Here is a 9380-nt window from a genome sequence, read left to right as displayed (position 1 = left end):
CAAACCCTGGGCCACTGAAGCGGAGTGCCTGAACTTAACCACTATGCCACTGGGCTGGCCCTGTGCTTTGAAATCTTAAGTAACTTTGGGGGCTGGCCCCACGGCTGAGTGGTTAAGTTCTCATGCTCCGCTTCAATGGCCCAGGGTTCACTGGTTCAGATCCTGGGTGTGGACCTACACGCTGCTCATCAAGCCATGCTGTGGCAGCATCCCACATGGAAGAACTAGAATGACTTACAACTGGGTTATACAACTAGGTACTGGGGCTTTGAGGAGGGGAAAAAAAAAAGAAAACAAAGAGGAAGACTGGCAACAGATGTTAGCTCAGGGCCAATCTTCCTCGCCAAAAAAAAAAAAAAAAGCGCATATCTTAAGTAACTTCAGGGCTTAAACTGCCTCTGAGTATTGCTTTTTCTCCCACTAGAAAAATAAATACAGATATATAAAAACCAAATACACTGAACTACAAAGCCTGAGGGAGTTTTTGAAGCGATAAACTGCCATGAATTCTGCCTGTGGTGGTGGTTACACAACTCTGTGCATTTGTCAAAACTCATGGAGCTCACAGTGCACACACACACCCATGGCTTTCACTGTTTGTAAATAAGAATATTAATAAACCAAAAACAAATACGATGAATGTACTTCGTCTGGATCCCAATTCAATCAGAACAACTGTAAAAAGATGTTTTTGAGACAGTTGAGGCAAATTTGAATACGGACTGGATATTAGATGATATTAAGGAATTTGTTAATTATGTTCGATGTGATAAAGCATTGTAGTTATGTAAGGAAGTGCATCCCCCACCTTTTTTGAGATGCTCCTTGTAGTACTGAAGAAGGAACATCCCTTGTATATATTTTTTAACTATTCAAAAAAAATGGGGAGGGGAAGAAGATGAAATGGCAAAATGTTGATGGTTCATAAAGCTGTGTGATGGGCCCACGGGGGTCCACTCTGCCTTTTGTATCTGTTTGGAGATGTTTATGATCTAAGTTAAAATTTTGGAAGATGAAATTAAAAAAGAAGAGTTTGTTGTTCCTTAAGCACAATTTGGAAAATACAGAAAACTAGAAAGACACAGAGACCTCTCCTTCTGCCGGCCCCACATCACAGCGGTAGTTAACATTTTGATGCATTTCCATTCAGCCTTTTCTATTTTATTTGGGCTTTTAAAAATGTGTGTGTGTGAGTGTGTGTGTGTGAGTGTGTGTGTCTTACATAACTGTGTGAGCAAATTGTTTATACAGTCCTGCTTTTTCCCTTCTTAAAACGTAAGCTGTTCCCCTGTTAAAACATCTTTGTGTAAACACAATCTCTAATGTTTGCACGATGTTTACTCAACCGGGCAGTGTTGCCAGACATTGAAGCTGTTTCCAGTTTCCTCCCATTATAAATAATGTCGCGATGCACATCCTTGAGCGTCCCAGAGGCAGGATTCCTGGGCCAAAGGGTGCGGATCTTTTGGCAGCTCACGCTCAAAATCTCCGTAGTTTCTGCCTGACTCGCAGCTGAAATGACCTCATTCGATTAAAGTGACATTTCACTGCTATTTGTTATTTCCTAAAGGTTTGATTCATGAGAGCATGCCTTTTTTTTTTTCCCCCAGTTGCAGGAAACAGAAATCCATTCACACTAGCCCATGTCAAAACCCGGTTGTATCACTCCATAAGGAAAGCTAATATTCTGCTTGGACAATCTATCTTGCTATGGAGATTGTTGAGATACTAAAAGGTTTCTGTACTGGCTGGTAGGTTATGCTGCCTCGAGGCCGGCAAACGTCCCTCATCATGACCACTCCAGCTGCCCTGGTGCCTCCCCCAGGACTTTCCACAATGCAAGAAAAGTGTTCATGTCGGGCGCAGCCATGAACCATTCTGATTGCTCAGCGCCCCAAGTACTGGTTGTTAAATATTTTTACTAGTCTCCGACGCAAGTAACAGAAAAGCTGACTCAAACGGCCTAAACTGTAAAGGGAATTTGTAACTGGAAAATCCACACTAGCTGGCTTCAACTAAAGTTGACACCACAGCTCAGCAACGTCATCGAGGACTCCGTTTCTTTTCACCCCTCTGTCCCATCTTCTCCAGTGGCAGCTCCCAAGACGGCTGTGAGCAGCCTTGCGGCCCCATGGAGCTGTATTCACATCCCGCAGGTAAAGGTGAGCACCTGGGTCTCACATCTCTCGGTCAAAGTAATGAGGCTGATTCTGATTGGCTAGCTGAGGTCACATGCCCAAGCCAGAGCCAATCACTGTGGCCTTGGTGGGGGGGGGGGGGGGTGGACCCGGATGCCCTGATTGGCTGAGCCAAGTCACATGTTCCTCCCTGCTCACGTGAGCGGTTAACGCCGGCTGCTGAAACCCCGACCAGGGTTCAAATTTCCATTTTTAGCCAATTCCTGCTGTCTTCGCTTCCGTGATTCCCATTTGTGAAACGGAGATAATAATGACGCTTGCCTCCTAGGGTGATGTGAGGAATAAATGAGTTGGTTAATGCCACTTAGAATGGGTCTCCTAGATAGAAAGCACCTAAAGGTTAGCTGCTGTTAGTGTCATTCTATGATCATTCTCAGCTCTCCAGGCTGCAGTGCTCTGCAAGCCCCTTATTCCTGCTCTCCACCCTCTTTCTAGTTACTATTGCTGAGTAACAACTCGCTCCAAAACACAGTGGCTTCAAACAACAACCGTCAGCCTATTCTCTCTCATCACGTCTGTGCTCAGATTTTTGGGAAGGGTCCAGCCGGGCAGTTCTGGCCTGGGATCTCATATGGTGCAATCAGCTGGTGGCTGAAGCTGCGACAGTGGAGCAGCTAGGGGTCCGGTGGACATCTCTGTCTCTCCTGTAGGCTCAGGCCTTCTTCATGTAGCCTCTCCGCGTGGGCTGGTTTGGGCCTCTTCCAATCATGGTGGCCGCAGGGCAGTCAGACCTCTTGCATGGCAGCTCTGGCCTCCAGCGCCAGTGTTTCCCAAAGGGGGCAGAGGCGACCTCACCTCTTCTGATCTAGCCTAGGGAATCATCCAACATCACTTCGGCCACATACTACTGGTCACAAGCATCTCGCAAGCTTGCCCGGATCCAAAGAGAGGGGCACACAAACCCCACTTTGCAATGGGAGGCGGGGTTCAAGGTTCTAGAAAAATATGTGGATGGGAAACGTCAACTTTAAAGCAAAGTCGCCCGTTATTTTACCTCAAAATGAGTTTATTCGTGAATAGCCAAAAGAATCACAATTGGGGCTCTGCACGCTATGTCGAACCATAGTCAAAGCCAGAAAACAAAGGAGGGGAGCTGCGTTTATACAGAAAAAGGGGGAGTAGGGAGGGGCTGTTCTGAAGGAAAATCCATTGGGGGAAAAGTAACAGTTCCCGGCGGCCTCGGCTCCTCATTGGCTGGGCTGCGGTGTTTCTCGTTGGCTGAGCTGTGGTGTTTCTCATTGGCTGAGCTGCGGTGTTTCTCATTGGCTGGGCTGAGGTGTTTCTCGTTGGCTGAGCTGTGGTGTTTCTCGTTGGCTGAGCTGCGGTGTTTCTCATTGGCTGAGCTGAGGTGTTTCTCGTTGGCTGGGCTGTGGTGTTTCTCATTGGCTGGGCTGCGGTGTTTCTCATTGGCTGAGCTGCAGCGCTTCTCATTGGCTGAGCTGCAGCACTTCTCATTGGCTGAGCTGTGGCGTTTCTCATTGGCTGAGCTGCGGCGTTTCTCATTGGCTGAGCAGCAGCACTTCTCATTGGCTGAGCTGTGGCATTTCTCATTGGCTGAGCTGTGGCGTTTCTCATTGGCTGAGCTGCAGCACTTCTCATTGGCTGGGCTGTTGCTGGGTGGGGAGAGAAATCTTCCTTCAGTGAAAAGTGGTTTTACGGCCTGTGGAAGATGCAAGGGTAAATCTTTTCCTATTTGGTGTAATCGGTGATGTGTGATAGGGCGTGAGAGTTCCCTCTCCAGGCCTTCCCGACTCCAATTTAGTTAAGGTTTCTTTTATTAATTTCCACAGAAACGTTTCTGCAGCCGTCTTTGGAAATTACCGCCTGTCTCTCTGGGACTAACTTAAGACCTGCCCCTGTACAGTCAGTGCCCAATACCATCCGCCGGGGGCACAGCCTCCAAGTCCCAATTCTACGTGGAAATAGTTTATGGAGACGTCTCAATTCCTTGGGATGGAAAACAGGATCGTTTTTTGCTTTTTAGTAACTGCGCCCACCTGCTATCTATGTGAATTTCCTTTTTCCCCGCTGGTTAAAGGCTACGGGGAATCTTAATGACAGTTTCACCAGATTCTCTAAGGTTTCTGTCATTTTCATTTATTTTTAAACAGTGTTGGATACTAGATCCTTTTATGGAGTGATTGCTCCTGTTTGCTAGGTGTGATAACGGTATTGTGGTTCTGTAAGAGGAATGGCCTCATTCTTAGTGGATACACGTTGGCGTATTTAGAAGCCAAGACTCAGAATGACTCAGCAAATAGTCTCGTGTGCGAGCAGGTGTGGGTATTCAGAGAGAGAGAAAACCAACAGCATGAAATGTCAACAACTGCTGATTCTAGGTGGAGGGTCTGTGGAGGGTAATTGCACTGTTCTTTCAACTTTCCCATAGATTTAAATTTTTTTCATAACAAATATTTGAGATGTCACCTTAAAAAGCAAATTTGCCTGTTATTTGATCTGAAAATGAGTTTATTCTGGAATAAACAAAAGAAGTGCAATTCAGGATGTGCATGCTATGGCAAATCACAGGCAAATCTGGAAAAGAAAGGCCGGGAGCTGCTTGTGTAGAGAAAAAGGGAGCATAGGGAGGGGCTGTTCTGAAGGAAAATCCACGGGGGGAGCTAACAGCTCAGGGCTTCAGGGCCTCTCATTGGCAGGGCTGTCGCCCGGGTGGGGAGGGAAATCTTCCTTTAGTAGTAAAGCAGCTTTACTTTTGGTCCAAGATGCAAGTGTCTGCCTCTTTCTGTTTGGTGTTATTGACGACGTGTGACAGGATGTAACAGCTCCCCCTGCAGGCCTGCCCGACTCCAGTTTAGTTGTTTTCTTTGATTAATTCCCACAGGTGGAAAAAAACTGGCTGAAACCTGATTTAAAGGGAAAGGCCCGGGGCGGCCCGGTGGCACAGGGGTTGGGTTTGCACGTTCCGCTTCTCGGTGGCCCGGGGTTCACTGGTTCGAGTCCCGAGTGTGGACATGGCACAGCTTGGCAAGCCATGCTGTGGTTGGCATCCCACATGTAACGTAGAGGAAGATGGGCATGGATGTTAGCTCAGGGCCAGTCTTCCTCAGCAAAAAGAGGAGGATTGGCAGTAGTTAGCTCAGGGCTAATCTTCCTCAAAAAAAAAGAAAAAAAAGGGAAAGGCTCAGGTTCTCTTGAGAACTCTACTCTCTCATTTCCCCCAAAACAGACTGGCACTTCTTTCCTCCTCTTCCTCCTTTTCTGGGGAGATGATAGAAGCTGGACCAGCCCTGTGTCCTCCCAGTGAGTTCTTTGGGTAGGTGGCTGGTTCCAATCACAGTGACCTTGAACTTAGGCTGTGGGGGTAGTTAGCTGCTTTTGTCCCCAGCTTTGGGCCTGGTAGCAATTCTGGAGGTCCTGGAATAATCCAACTCAGCATCTTTTTACAGAAGTCAGAAGAACAGAGACTCCACTTGGCTTTCAGCAGCTGATGGCTATGATTCTCGCCTAGGGACAGTGCCTTTGGAAACATGTGTGATGTTCTGTGACTGTCACAGTGACTTGGGAAAGAGTTGCTGTGGGCAGCTGTATTGAAACTTTCTGATGTCAAGACCCTTTTATACTCTGGGTTTTTGTTTTTTGTTTTGGTTTTTTTTTTTTTTTTTTTTGCAGGAGAAGATTTGCCCTAAGCTAACATCTGTTGCCAATCTTCCTCCTTTTTTCTTCCTGTTTCCCCCAAAGCCCCAGTACACAGTTGTGTATAGCTGTGAATTCTTCTGGTTCTTTAACACGGCTACTGACAGACGAGTGGTGTGGTTCTGTGCCCGGGAACCAAACCTGGGTCACCGAGTCAGAGCACACGGAACTTTAACCACTAGGCCATCAGGGCTGGCTCTCTTTTACACTCTTAGACGTACTGACCCCAAAGAGCTTTTATTGATGTGGGCTATAACTATTGATTTTTACCGTAGTAGAACTTAAAACTGATAATTTTGAAATACAAGCATCCGCAAGCACACATTCCATTAGCTGGCAGAACAATGATGTCATTGCACGTCGTGGAGCCTCTAGAAGACTCCACTGTACGCTCATAAGAGAATGAGAACGAAACAGGCAAAAAACATCCTGGTACTATGAAAATAGTTTTAACTTTGTGGACAAAAGTTCTCAGGGACTCCCAGGGGGCCCTGGACCAAACTCCGAGACCTGCTCTAAAGGCACGTATAAGCCTGGAATGGCCAAGCAGGCGAATGTGCTGCAGTGGGTGGGACGATGCAGCCCCAAATGTCAGAAGTGCCCCTTTGGATGGACTGGTGTCCCTTTGGTCCAGTTATCTGCGGCCTGGAGGGGTCCCTTGTGTACAAGCAGGGCTGCAGAGGGGGTGTGGTGGGGAGGCATCTCAACTACGGTGTTCAACTTGGTACCAAATACTGGGAGCCTCAGACATACATAGAAACTCTGGAGCTATCGCCTGGGTTCGAATCCCCACTCCATCACTTGCTAGCTGTGTGACTTTGGGCAAGTTCTTTAACCACTCTGTGGCTCTGTTTCTCATGAGGAAAATGGAGACAATAATAGTATCTACCTCCCAGGGTTGTCATAAGAGTTAGCTTGGCACATAGTCCGTGTTACGTGAGTGTTTACTCTGAGTATTCCTGTTGCTCAGTCACCGTTCCCATCCAAGGGGGCATCGATGGTAAGATGGACCCTTACTCCAAATCACCAAGAGAGAAAAAAGCTGCCAGTTGAACTATGACACACGATTATTATAAGAAGCATCCTGATTTCAGAGCTGTTAAAATATGGGAGAGGGGCTGGCCCCGTGGCGGTTGAGTTCATGTGCTCTGCTTTGGCGGCCGGGGGTTCACCGGTTTGGATCCCGGGCATGGACCTATGCACCATTTATCAAGCCATGCTGAGGCAGTGTCCCACGTATAAAGTGAAGGAAGATGGGCACGGATGTTCGCTCAGGGCCAGTCTTCCTCAGCAAAAGGAGGAGGATTGGCGGCAGATGTTGGCTCAGGGCTAATCTTCCTCAAAAAAAAAAAAAAAAAAAAGGGAGAGAAGGGGAGTTGATAAAATACAGTTATTATGTACATACATCTGCAGAAGAATTTAACAAGGAGAGTGTCCATCACAGCACCGCTTATGGTGGCAAATCGTCCTAACCCCCCAATCATAGATCAATCACGCAAGTCATGGGACAGCCACGAAACGTGAAGGAAGGAGTTTTCAAAGGCCGTTCCAAATTCCTGGGGCTCCTCACAAGGGAATCTCTCTCTTTCTGTTTCATTTTCTTTCTCATCTCTGTCTTTCTCATTCTCTCTCTCTCCTATGTGTGCACATAAAGTAAATAAAAGGCAAAACTCTTCTACAGACAAAAATCTCTGGGAAATGTGCGCTGACCCAGTCTAGTGCCTGCTGGCCCAACTGCCCAGAGGATGGAACGTGTGCCCCAGGCTAACCCCCTCGCCACACGCCTCTGCCATCCGTCGCCCGGCTGGAGCCAGCGTGAGCAGATGCACCCGGAGGGTACTTGTCCTCATCTCCTGTCTGTGTGTCTTCCACAAATACAGCCCTGCTGTCCCCTGTGCCCCGACCTAGCCCAGCCCGCTCCTCGGAGTTCCAGCCCCGCCTTCCAAGTCCTTGGGGACGAACCTATTTGGGGATGTCAGGCAAGTCTCACTGCTAAGCCGGATCCTTGTATTCAGTTCTCTCTGTTGAAACACCTTGTGTGGTTTCTGTTTTCTTGACAAGCCTCTGACGGACACTGAGGATGTCTTTCCTAAGCTGTCCGTTCTCCCCTTCGCGCCTGTCCCCTCCCCCACCACAGTCGTCCCAACCTCAGATCAGAGCTTCTCTCCCCACCCAGTAGCTCCAGCCAGGAACCTGGGTGATGGAGGGCACCTTCCTCTCCTCACTCCACAGATCCCACCCATCCACTAGTCTTGCTTGTCTCCAAAAGAGGTGCTTCCCCCCCTCCAACTTTCTTTCTTTTTTTTTTTAAGGAAGATTGACCTTGAACTAATATTTGCCACCAATCCTCCTCTTTTTGCTGAGGAAGACTGGCCCTGAGCTCACATCTGTGCCCATCTTCCTCTATTTTATATGTGGGACGCCTGCCACAGCGTGGTTTGATGAGCGGTGTGTAGGTCCGGGCCCAGGATCCCAACCGGCGAACCCTGGGCCAACGAAGCAGAACGCGCTAACTTAACTGCTACCCTAGGGGGCCGGCACCTCCCTCCAACTTTTAATTTTGAAAATTTCTAAACATGCACAAGAATTGCAAGAAAAGTACAAGGGCCGTCCTTCCACCCTTGATAGGGATTCACCGGTTTTAACAATCAGCCCTCTCTCTGTCTTTATATATCTGTCTCTATCTATTGATAGATATGTATATAGATATTGATAGATAAATAAAGAGAGTGAGATGACTGTTAAAAACTGGTGAATAGATAGATAGATAGATATCTATAGCTAGAGATATAAATGGGAAGAGAGAGATTCATTTGCGAATTGAGTCCTTTTGTGACATGTCACCCCTGATATTTCAGCAGACACCTCCCAAGAACAAGGACATTCTCCTACGCCGCCACAGTGCCATTATCCCACCTGGAAACTTTGACACTCATGCAGTATACAGGCCTTATACAAACTTCCTTGACTGACCTGCTGATGTCCTCCACTTAACATACCTTGATTTTCTCTCCTGATCACAGCTCGATGCATGCTCTCTCCCTCCTCTTTGCTCCTGCCCCCGACCAGCTCATCAGCACCTCTCACTCCAGCTCCCTGCCTCCCTGCCGGCCACCCCATCGCCCATTCTCCTCTCAGCAGTCAGAGTGAACCTTTGTAAAACCTCAATCAGATCATGTCACTCCCCTGCGGAAAATCACCCGCGGCTCCCCATCCTTCTTAGACCAGAAGGCAAACACTTACTGTGGCTTCCACGGCCCTATGGATCCGGCTGTCTGGACGCTCTCACCACCTCTCCAACTGCCTTTCCCAGCCCTCCAACCTGCTTGTTCCCACCTCGGGGCCTTTGCCCTGGCTGTTCCCCTCTGTCAGCAACACTGTTCCCTCAGTTGTGGGCATGACTTCCTCACGTCAGTCAGCTCTCTGATCAAATATTTCCTTCTCAGAGAGGAGCTCTCTGACCACCCTGTTGAAAATCACATCCCATCACTTGCTGTGCTCTCCACTGCTTTATTTTCTTCATAATAC

Source organism: Equus quagga, chromosome 13 (assembly GCF_021613505.1).
Source record: "Equus quagga isolate Etosha38 chromosome 13, UCLA_HA_Equagga_1.0, whole genome shotgun sequence".
Lineage (NCBI taxonomy): Eukaryota > Metazoa > Chordata > Mammalia > Perissodactyla > Equidae > Equus > Equus quagga.
Note: the sequence above shows the minus strand (reverse complement) of the source record.